The sequence below is a fragment of the Camelus ferus genome, chromosome 19 (genome assembly GCF_009834535.1).
Source record: "Camelus ferus isolate YT-003-E chromosome 19, BCGSAC_Cfer_1.0, whole genome shotgun sequence".
NCBI classification, from domain to species: Eukaryota; Metazoa; Chordata; class Mammalia; order Artiodactyla; family Camelidae; genus Camelus; species Camelus ferus.
Window position 1 is genome coordinate 1,013,503 of NC_045714.1, and position 14,505 is coordinate 1,028,007.

The 14,505-nt window shown below is 46.5% G+C and overlaps 1 long non-coding RNA gene across 1 annotated transcript; it reads left to right on the forward strand.

Moving 5' to 3' along the window:
* Positions 1-219: 219 nt before the first annotated feature.
* On the forward strand, positions 220-13,640 carry LOC116657812. The gene is made up of 3 exons (XR_004312930.1): positions 220-455; positions 7,132-7,138; positions 13,630-13,640. It is a non-coding gene; the product is annotated as an uncharacterized LOC116657812 (long non-coding RNA).
* The last annotated feature ends 865 nt before the right edge of the window (positions 13,641-14,505 follow it).

Genomic DNA, 14,505 nt, shown 5'->3' on the forward strand with positions numbered 1-14,505 from the left:
GAAAATTATGCACAAAATGATAACATAACCAAATCTTTGTGGGATATGCTGGAAATGCCTTTTCTTATAATGTTAGTCTTGCTCTTGGGTCTTGTTCTGTCCGAAAGATGGTGGAAACCTTGGTTTTATCCAGATGGATCCGGTGATGCCGGGTGGCTACAAATGGATTACCCAAAAGCTGCACACAGCTCCTTTCTTTTCAGCTTTTCCTAAAATTTTTCATGTATTTTTCTTCCATCCTCACCGTGGCCTTGGGCCAGTGCTTTCAGGTTGAGTAAATTTAAATGTCATTACTGATAATGGGAAAAGCCAAGCCCACCTTTGAGCCATGTCGCACAACATAACTTTTCCAGATGCGGGGATTATAGGCCATCAACAGTCCCACTCCCATTTAGCCGTAAATCCATCAGGCACGAGGGCACCAAGTCCCAGGTCAAGTTCTGTGCAACTCCAGGGTGCCTCCAATTATCTCAATGACTCTTGCAATCTTCTCAAAAATGTCTCAGAACAATTCGAGTTTTCACTCAGTATCCACTTAAAAATAAGTACATACCATGTAAGATTTTGAAGCAGAGCTTCTTAACCTGGGTTCTAAGGGTGTGTGGATAGAATTCAGTGATCTACAAACTTGGACAGGAAGAAGTTACATCTTTTTTTCACCAACCTCCGACTGAAATATGGCATTTTCTTCCATTATGAATATAGAACACAAACCACAGTGGTATTAGAAAGAACTGGCTTTCACCAATTAAACCCAGGGATGTTTTCACACCACCTAACAGTTGCTACATATTTCATATATTCTGAAATATTTACATTCAACACTACTTTGAAATCACAGTAATTGTTTACCTCTCCACTGGGTTGACAGTTAAAGGGTTAATAAAGAAGCACATATATTACAATATCATAAGTTTGCTTTCTTAACATTTGGATAACTATATTTCAATACAATTGGTTTCTTTTGGAATTCTATGTATCTGTTATGCATTTAAAGAGTCTATATTTGAACAGAGATTCACAGGCTTCACCAAACTAATGGGAGGGTCTGCACAGATGAAAAAGGCTAGGAATTCTGCTTTGGGTGGGGCAGGAAGGAGAAAGAGAAAGAAAACGAGGGGTGAAATTTAACAATTGTGACTGGAGAGCCAATTAATGTGCCATTCTGTTCCAAGCTTACCAAGGGGAAAGTCTGAGGATCAAAACAACAAGGTTCTGCCTCTCTGCCACCCCTCTTCCTAAATGAACACTTCTCAAACTAATTTTTTGTAGTAAAGAATTTAGCTTTTCCCAAATAGAGGTCTAGGCTTTGTTCCCAGCACCTGAATGGTAACCTCTAAACCTCTGAAATTTCCTGAATGACAGAAGTGAGAATCTGGGGGTGGTTTGTTATGCAGCAATAGCTAACTGGATGCTAGTGGTTACTCTGGACTTGACTAAACTTCCTATGTCTGCATCTTCTGTAGATCAGTCCCCTCCACCCCTGAACCTGGCTTATGTCAAGGGCAAACCGTGTGCCAGTTCCCAACCCTCCCCTACCTCCACCTTCTGTTTCTATTTTGCTTCTCATTAGCTGTGTGATTTGGGGAAAAAATATTTAACTTCTCTGAGCCTCATTTCTTTAGGGTTGTTGGGAATATTGAATGTGTTCATAAAGTTTCTAGACATATAGAAGACGTTAATAAGTGGTAATAAATCAACCATTCCAGACTGATTCCTGAGAAATTCTTCACTCCATCAAGATGTTAGAGAAAGGGGGAAAAAACTCTAAGATGGATGGATGGACGGATGAGGATGTCTGTACCTTTGGAAGGGCAGATAAACAGATGGTTGGACAGTTTATGGATGGGCAAATGGAGTCCTTAATCCCTGGGGATGCCCAACAGCCTCACATTTACTTCTTTTTCTCGCCCCTCTAGCTCCCACTCATTCCTCTCCTTCAACATCAACTCCTGGGTTTATTTTAAGTGTCTTTTTGAACAAATCACAAATCTCAAATTGGCTGGTGAGGGTTTCTAGCATTCTAATTGTGAAACATGCTTCTGAATGACTTAGGAGCTGAGGGGAGCTTGAAAAAAGCCCAAGATGCTGAGAGAAAATGAGAAACATGACATTTTGAAAAGGAAACCAATTTTCTTTAACTAAAACTGTTGCCTCTGTAAACCATATTATAAATCCAATAAATCCACATAATGCCATGATAAGTCCCTCACAAAGGAGAGAGGGGAGGGGAGGGGAGAGGAAGAAAGAGAAAAAAGAGTAAGAAAAACCTTGCAGAGATTTCCAAAGCCATTCCTCCCTTTATAAACAATTGCTTTGATACTTATGATAGTTATTAAGAGTCAGACTACCTAGATTCAAATACAGGCCCCACCACTTCTAAGTGCAGTAACCTTGGGCAAGTCACTTAACCTCTCCATGCCTAAACTTCTTCATCTACAAAGTGAGGATGATCATAATACCTACTTCATTGAGTAGTTGTGGAGATAACTGAGATAACATAGGTAAAACTCTTTAGGAATTTTCCAGGCATGTGGTAAGTGTATGGTAAGTGTGAACAAATATTATTACTACTACTCCCATACACACTCGCTAGGGGAAGAACTCAGCAGCAGGACCCAGGTAACCTAGGGAATATGAATAGTTCAGCACCATCTGAAGACTCTTGCCATCTTTTACAACTTCACATACTGATATTCTCCACCCAATTCCCTTCCAATGATCCTGACACGAGCTACTCACAAGTTCAATTTCAAACATCATGTAACTCAGAGTTTGGATGTGGACCAACACAGTGTTAAACTGAAAGAAACAGTCCAGCAACCAAAAAGTAACTTAGAGCACTGCAAATATTTACTCAAGCTCTCAAAGAATTTCAAAGGGATAAGTATGTACATTCTTAACACACAACAAACATCTTTAAAACCTCCTCTATCACTGTTGCTTTCAATATCCCAAGTGTATCCCTTTTCCAAAACTCTCTCTCTCCTTCACTCACTCTTGGCCTCCAAACCATGAGGCCTTTCTATTTCTCACTGCCTCCACACATTCCTGCATTAGCTCTGTATTGGGTAGATGGACTTAATCTTATGACAGCTTAAGTGCTTTCTCTCCATTTCATAGTTCACCTGGATGCTGCGAAGGAAGGTGAGCCCAGGAGCTGACCAAGCGGGTCAGGATTCTTCCCTGTGGGATCAGGAAGAAAGCTCAAAATGCTCATTCATAATTGTCCCTGCAACACCAATTTCTCCACTATCTCCATGACTTTGCTCAAGCTATTTCCTCTGTATAGAATGCACTCTGCTTTTTGTTTGAAAAGATAGGACTGGCGTCTCTATCTTAAAAAACTCAGATTCTGTGGCAACAAGGGTTTACTTGTTCTTTATCACCAGAGCAAACTAATGTAACAGCTACCGTGTTCCACTTTACAGAAGTGGAAATTGATGCTCAGAGAGGCCAGGAGACCCATTTAGAGTTTCATGGCAGTCAAAGGAGGAGCCAGAATCCTGATTCAAGCCGTAACTACTGTGGGATCACCCTCAAAAGCCTCAGGACAATGCAAGATGGAAAAACATTCTCCCCCACCATGAGAAGAGCCATTTCCTTCCTGGGGCACACTCCACCCTCCAGCCAGTGATGTATGCAGACCGTGTAGCTTTGGCATGGGTTGGGCCAGGTTGAGGCAAAGAGCTAGAAAAAGAGATTACAGAGACTCCAGGCACTTCCTTTCCATCTCAGCTGAGCCACTGTTCTACCATGTGAATTTGAGCTGGCAATTTCCCCTTTTCCAGCCCTCCGTTTCCCCATCTCTGAAATGAAGGCATTGAACGAGATGGTCTCTGAGGTCCCATCCAGCCACAGGAGTCTTAGGTGTGTTTTCCAGCTGAGTAATGAAGGGAGAAAGTGAGTAGACTGCAAACTAGTCTTTATCTGGAGAACAGCAATTTGCCAAACAAGAAAATCAAAGGGAAATTGCAAAGATGATGAGGGATGGACCTTTTTTAGGAACAACAACCTAATCACAAGTCACTGCTGGAGAAGAAATGTCACAAAAACCTTGATTTGCAGCTTTAGGGAGCGACATGCCATGGGAGCCAGGCAATTAACAATGTAAGAAGCTTCACGGAGGCACAGATGAATCACGAAAGGCAGCATCTATAGGCTGCAAAGGATGCCAGCCAGCACGTGATCAAAATCCTAGTTTGATTCATGAAGTGCTTGTGGAGCTGCCCCACCAAGAAGTCAGCCTGCACCTTCCTGGTCCCCTCTTGTGATGGGGAGCTTTGTACCTGCTCCCCAGCAGTGCATGGCACACAGCAAGAGTTCAACACATATTTCTGAATGAGTGAATGAATGAATAAATGAATGAATATCTCTGGTGCTGCTCCAAAAGCTCTCCTGATACGTTCACTTATGGGTCCTAGTGCTACCCTCTGGAGCATCCTTGGTCCTATGACTGCCTCTCTTAGAAAGGGAACCCCAAAAGCAGACCCTGATTCTGGAGGTTGGGGAAAGAGGAACTGAGACAGGGAAAGGGAGGAAATATGGGAGGAATCAATGAGTATGTTACCACTGTGGGCAATGTAGCTTAATCCCTCTGGGGAACGGCTGGGAAATTATACAGAACAGTGTGACCAATGTAGCAGCCATTAGCCGTGTGGGTTTATGGAATACATGGAATATTTTAACTGTAGCTAGTCCAAACTGAGATGTGGAATAAATATAAAATACACAATGGATTTTAAAGACTTTGTATTTTTAAAAAAGTAAAATATCTTGTTTTATATTGATTATGTATTGTAATGACAATATTTTTGACATACTGGGTTAAAATACAGTATTAAAATTGGTTTCACCTGTTTCTTTTTACCTTAATTGAAAAGTACATTGGGCTCCCATCAATGGCTCACATTCTATTTCTATTCTTCACTGCTGTTACAGAACAACCCCGAGAGTTATCCCACCCAAGGGGTGAGGGAGCTGGGGTTCTACCCACCAATTTCCAGGCATCATTGGATGGGTGTTGCTCCCAGGGGTGTAAATTCCCCAGCATTTCAACCTTCCCCACACACCAGCGAGCTTCTGCAGCCAAAGAAAACCCTCAGAGCTGAAGGAACTTGTCAGAAGCCATCAGCATGATCAAGAGCCTCAAGCATAGGGGATGTGAGCAGAGCACCAACGGCACCTGCCACTCTGCCCTGCAGTTATCTGATAACCACATGCGTGTCCTAGCCGTGTGCCCCAACCCTCTCCTCCACACCGAGCAGCACAATTTCTCTCTACATGTCCTTCTCAGAAAACATGCTCCCTGTCCCCTGAGCTTCCGAGTTGCCTTCTCTAAACACAGACCACGTGGCCATTGTCCTTTTTATATATAGGGCATTGATTGAAACTGTCTATCATTCACGAGCTTTTTCACCTTCCTGCATCAAGTAGCCCTTTGAGATTCCAGTAACTTTATGGAATTTCTGGCCTGGAGGAAAAAAGAAAAAAAGGACGTGCACCACACACAGAATGTTTGCATTGCCCTTCCAAGGAGTTCGCCAACTCCAGAATCCAGACTTATCTCCCTCCAAAGGTCCGTGGACCTAACTTGAAAACCCCAGCTCTAATGCTCGCCTGCCCAACTCTTATTTTCCTCCACTACATACACTCAAATCCTCCTGAGTTCTTTCAATTTTCTATGCAGAAGAGGAAAGGAATTCCTAAAGCTAGGAATAGGTGGAGGCAGGCACCCCTAGAGGGATCTGCCAGCTGCAGAACCCTGAGCACTTGATGTTAGTCCCCAGTTCAAACCCCAGTGATTCTCTGGTTCCTAATAAACAGTCAGTACACTGAAGATGAGCATCACAGGTGACCAGGATACCACTGCAAGAGCCCCTTGCCCTTGGGGCACAGAATGTCAAGCTAGAAGGGGCCGTGGACATCAGCATACCTCATGCTTGCCAGCAATTTAGAGTTTACATGTCATCTCACTTTGACCCTCAGGACAGCTCAGTGAGGGAAACAGGGCTGTGTGCACCTTGATTCTGCAGATGGAGAAGGTGAGGCTCACAGAGGAAGGGTGCTTGGCCAAGAGCGCATAGCTAACAAGAGGGGAAGCCAGGACTTGAACCAGCATCTACTGACTCCCAGTCCTGTATCCCTTCATCTGCATCAAGTGGCTCTTTGTGGGGGAGACTGCTAGCTGTCCACCCAAATCCATTCTCCCTTTGTTCCATAGTTGTTGTGATTGGAACATGGCCATCTGGCTAGGGACTGCAGCTCCCAGCATCCCTGGAGGCTAAGGATGGCCATGTGCCCATTCCAGTGATGGAATATGAGTAAACATGACATGTGCCATTTCTGTCTCACTTGTTTACAAAGAATTTATGGCCCTGATGGCCCTGGATTGGAACACTTTACCCCTTCCTACTGGCTGGGTGGTGATAACCAAAGCGACCTTGGAAGCCACATGAAGATGGCAGAGGCATCATCAACCTGGGCTCCTGAATGACTGCGTGGAGCAGAGCTGCCTCCTGACCTAGAACGTCGCTTCTGACTATTGTATGGGAGACCAACGTCTTTGCTCTTTAAGCCATATTATTTGGTACCTTTTGTTATAACAGCAGTGCCTTTTATCTTAACTAATACACACCCATAGAGAACATCAAGCCAAATTCCCTTACTATACAGAGTCAGTTCTCCCTCTTGCTCATTCATTCATTCATCTAGAAAGAAAGCATCTGAACTATGGGAATGCTGGCACACCAAGACAGCCATCGGGGGTCTTATTTTACCAGTGCCTCGAAGGAGAAAAGAGGAGGCAGGCTTGTGGATTGCTAGCAGAGCCCCTAAGGCGCTGGGCCCGGTACCCTGGATCAAACGAAGGGACAGAGAATGACTTTGGAGGTGAGAGGATGGAGGTACCCAAGCTTGACCTGAAGGGTGCCCACCTTGACCCAGAAAGGGGCCCACTTGAAGGGTGCCCACCTCAAGCCCAAGGGGTACTTGATCTGAGCAAATCAAAGATTTAATTAAACTAAATGAGACAGCATCTCCACTCTCCAGAGAGCCTAACATGACGGCTGCCAGGCATGGCTGGGGAGAGTCTGTTTTAACCATCTCCTACTCACCTTGTTGATGAGGAAGAGATAGGGTCGTGGGGAAGGCCAAATAACACCCAGCACCAAACAGACAGGATTGACAGACTGATCGTATACACTCAGAGCCTGGGTAAGGAGAACGCTGCACATCACTCAAGGCCACACAGGCATTGCACTCCAGAACACAGAGAACAACTAGCGTCTGTGGGAGGCAGGCTTTGCAGTATCAAGAGGGTGGGATGACCCCTGGTTCCCAAGAGATGACGGGATTGGCTTGTTTGAATAATTCCACAATCTAGTAGAGAACTGAAACCTGCTACTGAAGGGGGCAGGCGCAGGGCAGTAAGCAGGAACTGCACCCGGTCTCCTTAACAGGGAAGGTTGTTGACAAGAAGACCTTAACTGCAGAAACAGAGAGGGGAAGGAAACTTGCAGCTAGGCCACTCAAGGCCCCTCAGACAATCAAGATATTTCACCAGATAATCAAGGCAACCCATCAAATTGTGCCTTAATTTTAGGCCTTACACCACCGAAGGCTCCCTGGAGATCAGAACCTCAGCAGCCACAGACCTTATCCAGTCAGCAACATCAGCTCAGGGAGCCTCAACGTGCATGGGATCTCAACCCAGGGAGTCCGGAATCTCAGAACCCAAGTCGTTAGTGATCAGTGCTGCTCAAAGTGGCTCAGAGCTAAGCATCAGCCAGCGAGGGGCAAGCAATAGAAACACCTCATTACTTGCACCTTCCTGATCCTCCCGCCACCCTGCAAATCATCCTGCCTCAGCCATCTCAAAAATCCCCACCCCTAGCTGTTTGAATCCCTTGATTTCCTCCATGTCACCTGCATTTCACACAAACAGACATTAATACACCTGCCCTTTTGCTCCTATAAGAAAACGGGCTCTGTAACCAAGACAACTGGTTTTGGCCAATAGCACTGAACATGGGAAGGCAGCTTGCTGTCAGTGATAAGGGTCCATCCTGGGACCTTCACTCCTAGACCCCTACCTCCTGTCCTTCTGTCTTGTTTGCTCCCGGCGACCTAGCTCAGCCAATCAGAGGGCTGTGTTTGCTTTCTGCACTGGCCTTTCTCAACTTTTATAATCAATTCTTGCCTTGAGACACCAACTTGGCTGAACCCACAGAAAAAGGTGAACTTTGTTCTACTCTGAATGTGGTTCAGGCATCCAACTAATAATGAGCTTCAAAACCCTGTACCCTGCAGAAATAATCTCCATGAAGGCATGTTAAGACCCTGTGTGGCTAGGATCTGCTAGGATGGGGACTTCAAGCTGCCAGTGCTTGAAAACCACCCTGGCTACCTGCTTCCAGCTTCATTTTGGAGATCAGGCCCTACCCAGTCCCTTGGGCCACTGAGCGATAAGGAATGATGTCTGGATCCACCCCCTGGGCCCCAAGCACTTAGAAGTATTGCTAGAGCACAGCCAGATCCATGCTGTTTATCAGAAGCCCCTGCTGGCAGGCTTATTAAATCCATTTTCCCTCCATTAGGAACTAGGTGAGTCAGGGCTGCTACTTTGGGCACCAGGGACAATAATCCCATGGTCCAGTTAGGGGATGAGAGAATCCATGAGCAAGACACTAAAATTAGGATTCAACTTCCTAGAGAAGCACAGAATGCTGTCAGGGCCCTGCCATGAGTTAATCCAGTGGGAGGCCTGCTAGGAACTTAAACCATGTGTTTTGTTTTGTTCTGCTTCAGCCAGAAGTTACTTCCTCTACCCTTGACTAGTGGGAGGCGGAGGCGTCTAGAGAGTGACCCTCTGAAAAGGGGAAAGGAAGGAGAGGCCTAGGGAGGTTATGATGACGAGGACCCTGTATTCGTTTGCCAGGGCTGCCATAGAATGGGAGAGCTTAAACAACAGAAATTTAGTTTCTCCCAATTCTAGAGGCTAGAAGGCCAAGATCAAGTTTTAGCAGCTCTGATTTCTCCTGAGGCCCCCTTCCATGGCTTGGAGATGGCCGTCTTCTCCCTGTGTCCCCTACAAGGCCTTCCCTCCAGGCCTGTGCGCATCTGTGTCCTGATCTCTTGTTATCAGGACACCAATCCTACTGGATTAAGGCCTACCCATATGACCTCATTTTTACCTTCATCACTTCTTTAAAGGCCCCATCTCCAAATATAGTCACATTCTGAGGTACTGAGGGGGTTAGGACTTCAACATATAAATGTAGGGGGCGAAGAGACACTGTTCAGCCCATGACAGACCCACTCCCTTTCAGGGAGGGTCAGCAGGTTCAGATAAGCCTTTCTTTTCTTAAGAGATCCTACGCCCCACCTGGGAGTAAAGAATCAAAAGAAGGGCTTCTACCAGAGGTGGCCTAACGAAGGAGAGGGCAGCACCCTGAGAAGGAGTCTGGGGAGAGGGGAGGAGGAGGGGGCACTGGGATGCGGGAAGGGGATCTGGTCAGTAGGTTGGAAAAGGGATGTGAATAACTTCATTGTTCCCTGGGGAGGATGGACGGACTGTGAAGAAGCTGGCAAGATAATAGGGGACATTTAGCTTTAAGAAGGGACCAGACCTCTGCCTTCACCTCCCTGCAGAAGGGTAACCAGTGGGCCCCAGAGAACAGAACCAGGACCTGTGGGTATGAAGCGAAGAGAGGCACATTTCAACTGCAGGAAAATGAGAGCATTCTAGGCATTGAAATATTCAACCTTGGGGTAATCTGCTCTGACAAGTAGTGAGCGCCTTTCACTCAAAGCACTGCAGTCAAGCTGGGAGATCATTAGGGTGCTTGGAGAAGCTTTCCCGCAATTCTCAAATTTTGTGATGAGTCAAATAAATAATTTAACTCAAAGCCCGCCCTTGTTCTCCTTTAGTCTTCTGTAACACTTATAACCAGCCTCTGTCTTGCAGACCAGATGAATTGTAAGGAAAGGAGCTAATGACACATAATCCTGGCATGGAATTCATAATGTCCATCCAAAATATCCAAGCCACCTGTATACATCAACAGATCTTCATAAACATACAAGCACAATAGCAGAAAGATAGTTTATCTAAAAAGTGTAAAAAAAAAACCCCACTCTGAACCCTGTCAAGAAACTAAGCTTTTTAGAAAACTTTAGGAATTCAACATCACTCTAGAAGGGTGTGGTCGGCCGAATAATGCTCCCCAGCACAACCCTCCTGCCCTCCACCTCTGATGAATTCCACATCCTAATCCACATCACCTGGGAATGCAGTTTTTTTTAATTGAGGCAAAATTCACATAACATAAAAGTAACCATTTTAAAGCAGATCATTCAGCAGCATTTAGTGTTCTCATGATCTTGTATAACCACGACGTCCATCTAGTCCCCAGTTTCATCATCCCAAGAGGAAACCCCATGCTTATTCAAAGTCACTCCTCCCTCCTCCTTGTCCCCAGACCCTGGCAACCACTATCCTACTTTCCGTCTCTATGAATTCACCTATTCTGGAAGTTTCATGTAAATGGAATCGTACACTACTTGGCCTTTTGTGTCTGGCTTCTTTCACTTAGCACCATGTTTCTGAGGTCCATCTATGCTGCAGCAGGGGTCAGCACTTCATTCTTTTATATGGCTGAAAAACATCCCATTGTACCTAAATTTTGCATAAGATGCTTTGCCTTTTCACTTCGCACCAGGCTCTGAAATCGTGAAGCTGATCCGAGCTGGCTCCGATAGGGCGTGGGAGCTGGTCTCACTCAGCAGGACCAGCACTTGCCTTTCCTCCCACCACGCAATCCCCTACCATGCAGCCAAAATGATCCTCCTCGGATGAAGCTTGGCAGTGCCATCTTCCCATTTATAACCCTCCCGTGACCAGCGTGCATCCACCCCCAGCCCATGCGGGTCTCGGCCCCTCCGCCACAAGCTCCAGCTCTCTGAAGGGGCCAGACTCTGGCGACTCTCCACATATTCATCCAGGCCCCCTCTCCACTGCCCTCACCTCCTCTCTCAAATTGATCCAAATACTGTAACTCTATGATTCTATGAATCAAAATGAGGTGAAAGTGGTAAAAGGGAAAAAAGAAAGAAAGGAAGTGGTGAAAGGGCTCTAAGATCGGTGGTGGCAAAGGTGCAGTTTACTTCAAGGCTGACCTTCCAGGAAGACTGGCTGAGAAACTGATGAGTCCATTTAAGCTTTCACACTGACACGCTGGGGGATCACGGAGCTCACTTACGAGGGAACTTATGTAACCAATGAGATATAAATAAGTACATTAAAGTATTCCTGCTTCAGTCCAGCTTAGTGGCCAAGAAACGAATTGCCAGAGATTGGAAAGGGTCTGAAATATATATGCCTGGAGCGGCACTTGGTAACACGTAAGGAACCTGGCCAAAGATGTCAGAATAAACGCAGGGATGCTGAGAGGATGCTTCCAGACACCCAGTGGGTGGATTTTCTTTTTGGTAATTAGGTTTTCCTTTTATTTTCACATCAACCATCATTAAACAGTAGCCAGCACCTCCTTGATTCTACTTTCAAGAGTAAGGAGAATGAGTGGGTATCGGGAGGTCAGAGGGGCACTGGAAACCCTGGGGTCTCCAAAATTCACCCATCTGGCTTGTTCTCTCAGTGGCCAATGCCCCTACGGTCAGGGGCCTTAACCATGAACAGGAGTGTCACAGGTCAGCCTTTGTAGCTGGGTTTAAACTCCCTCAGCACCTGCCACCTCAGCCCTCCCCTGCTCCCCAACCTGGCCCCAGGTCACCACCTCCAAGGTCTCATCTACCCACTTGGACAAAAGCCCCCTGCCTTGGCTCTGCCTCCCTCCTATACCATGATCCTCTCCCTCTGCCCACCTGCTGCCAAACATCCACATCTGCTGTCTGTCCTTCCTCAACAATCCCCAAGTCTCCAGCCTCCAGCCCCACATCACAAGTCCCTCTTCCACAGAAAGATCTTTCTGAAGCACAATAGAACACAATATTCCCTGCCTACACCTTCTAATAGCCTTTTAACCCCCAAGAGGAGGCTAAGTCTTAGGTCTAGCCTTCAAGGACTATCCCAGCCTGGCCCCTCACCGCTCATCTCTCATCCATGACACACCTGCAGCACCTCCTGCTCTCCATCCCAGGCTCCAGGCCTGCTCACCCTCCCTCAAATATATCTCCCTCCCACCTATGCATGCCTCCCCTACTTCCCATCTTCCACCTCATGAGCCTCGGTTTCTCCATCTATAAAGGGATGGGTTTGGACTGGCTAATCCCTGAGGTTCTTCCCTCCTGGTTCTAAAAGAAAAATTCAGCACACAAACCACTTAGACTTTGTTCTGAGTATCTAAGTGCTTTCCATGGAAAACTCAGGAACAGCCAGCGAGGATCCCAACGGAAGCAGAGGGCGTGTTCTCTCTCACGCTTTTTTCCTCTCTACTTTCAATGTGTTTCACCATCTCAAGAACAAAAATAGCCTGGTTTGATTCCCTAAGGAAAAAATACAAAGGAAGCTGAGAGTCAAATTAGTGTCCACTCTTAGAAAATCAAAAGAAAAACCAAAGAAAGGGAACAAAACAGTAAGAGGCATCAGACCCACAGATTGATCAGACAACCTAGCTCCCCGTGGCTGGGGATCCAGATGGGGGCGGCCAGAGAGACAGGGGAAGCTGAGGCAGGAAGAAAGGTCTGTCCAAGGTTCTCCATGAGGTTCTGCTCAAGGGGATCATGAGCCACGGAGTTTTAGAGCAACACTGACATACAACAGTTCAGGTCCGACATATAATCATTCCCTTTTCATTTGGTTGGTTTAACAATTTAAAGAGTTCACCTGCCCGTGGGTGGACTGATCGTCAAAATGTAAAGTGTATAATTCTTTATATTTGGGGAGATGGTCAGCTAATCTTTGTTTCATGCTTAGTCCTCGAAGAAGCACTGATAGAATAAGTCTGGCCTTCTGGGGAGGAAGAAGGATGGAGGAGTTTGTCTTGGGATCCCTGGAGACTGGGACCCCAGCTGTCACCTCTGGGCAGTGGGCCAGGGAATGGGCAATGAAGGAAGAAACCTCCACTTGTGTACTTTTGTCACATCTTAATTATTTGGTTCTTTTTCAGTCAACTTACTCTGTAGTTGGTTTCGGTGTTTTATTCTGTTTTGTTTTGTTTTGTTTTGTTTTGTTTTGTTTTGTTTTGTTAACACGCACAGAGGGGATTTCCGGTCAAGATAGCAGAATAGTAGGACCACCAGCTTGCTTCCTCTCATCAACACAACAAAACCACAACTGGTTGCTAAACAAGTATTGATAAAAAAAAGACTGGAAACTACCAAAAAAGATCTTCTTCAACCAGAAACATAAAGAGGGAATCACAGTGGGATGGTGGGAGGGGTGTGCTCTCGATATAATTGGGTCCCATACCTCCTACGTGGGAGACCCAGAAGCTGGAGAAAAATTATATTGCAGAGGCCCTCCCACAGGAGAGAGAATTCTGAGCCCCACATCAGGCTACCCAGCCAGGATTCTGGCATCGGGAAGAGCAGAGCATTTGATTTTGAAGGCCAGGGGGGCTTAACTGCAGGATCTCCACGGGACTGGGGGAAACAGACTTCATTCTTAAGGAGAGCACACGGAATCTCACATGCCCCAGGACCTAGGGCAAAGGCAGTGATTTCACAGGACCTGCCTGCCGGTTTTAGAGGGTCTCCTGGGGAGGTGGGCAGCAGCTGTGGCTCACCCTGGGGACATAAAAGCTGGTGGCAGACATTCGGAGAGGGTTCATGAGCTTTCCTGGAGGCTGACATCTTGCTTGGGTCATTAGTGCCAAGACCTGGCCCCATCCAACAGATTGTAGGCTTAAATGCTGGGATGCCTCAGGCCAAACAACTAACTAGGTGGGAACATAGCCCCACCCATCAGCAGACTTTCTGAGCCCCAGCAGACACCTGCCTCTAGGCATGCCCCCGGACACAGCCCTGCCCACCAGAGGGCCAAGATCCAGCCCCACTCAGCAGTGGGCAGGCACCAACCCCTCCCACCAGGAAACCAGCACAAGTCTCTAGTCCAGCCTCACCCACTAGGGGGCAGACACCAGAAGTAACCACAGCCTGTGCATGGAGTCCCCAAACACAGGCCGGACTCTGCCCTAGGACCAGCTGGACCCTGGCCCTTGGGTGACAAGAGGGGAGCTCACTGCTGGGACACATAGGATGTCTCCTACAGAGGGCCACTCCTCCAAGGTCGAGAAATGCAACTAACCTACATAAATATGTGAATAGAAATTTAGACAAAATGAGGCAGCAGAGGAATATACTCCAGGCAAAGGCACAAGATAAAATCCCAAAAGAAGAATTAAGTGGTGAGGAGACAGGCAGCGATGGTGAAGATGATCAGAGAATTCAGGAGGAGAATAGACACACAGAACATGCACAGAGATGACAGGAGAACTTTTATTCCCCAGGTTGTTCAAGAAAACAAATGAGCCTTGGAGACCAAAT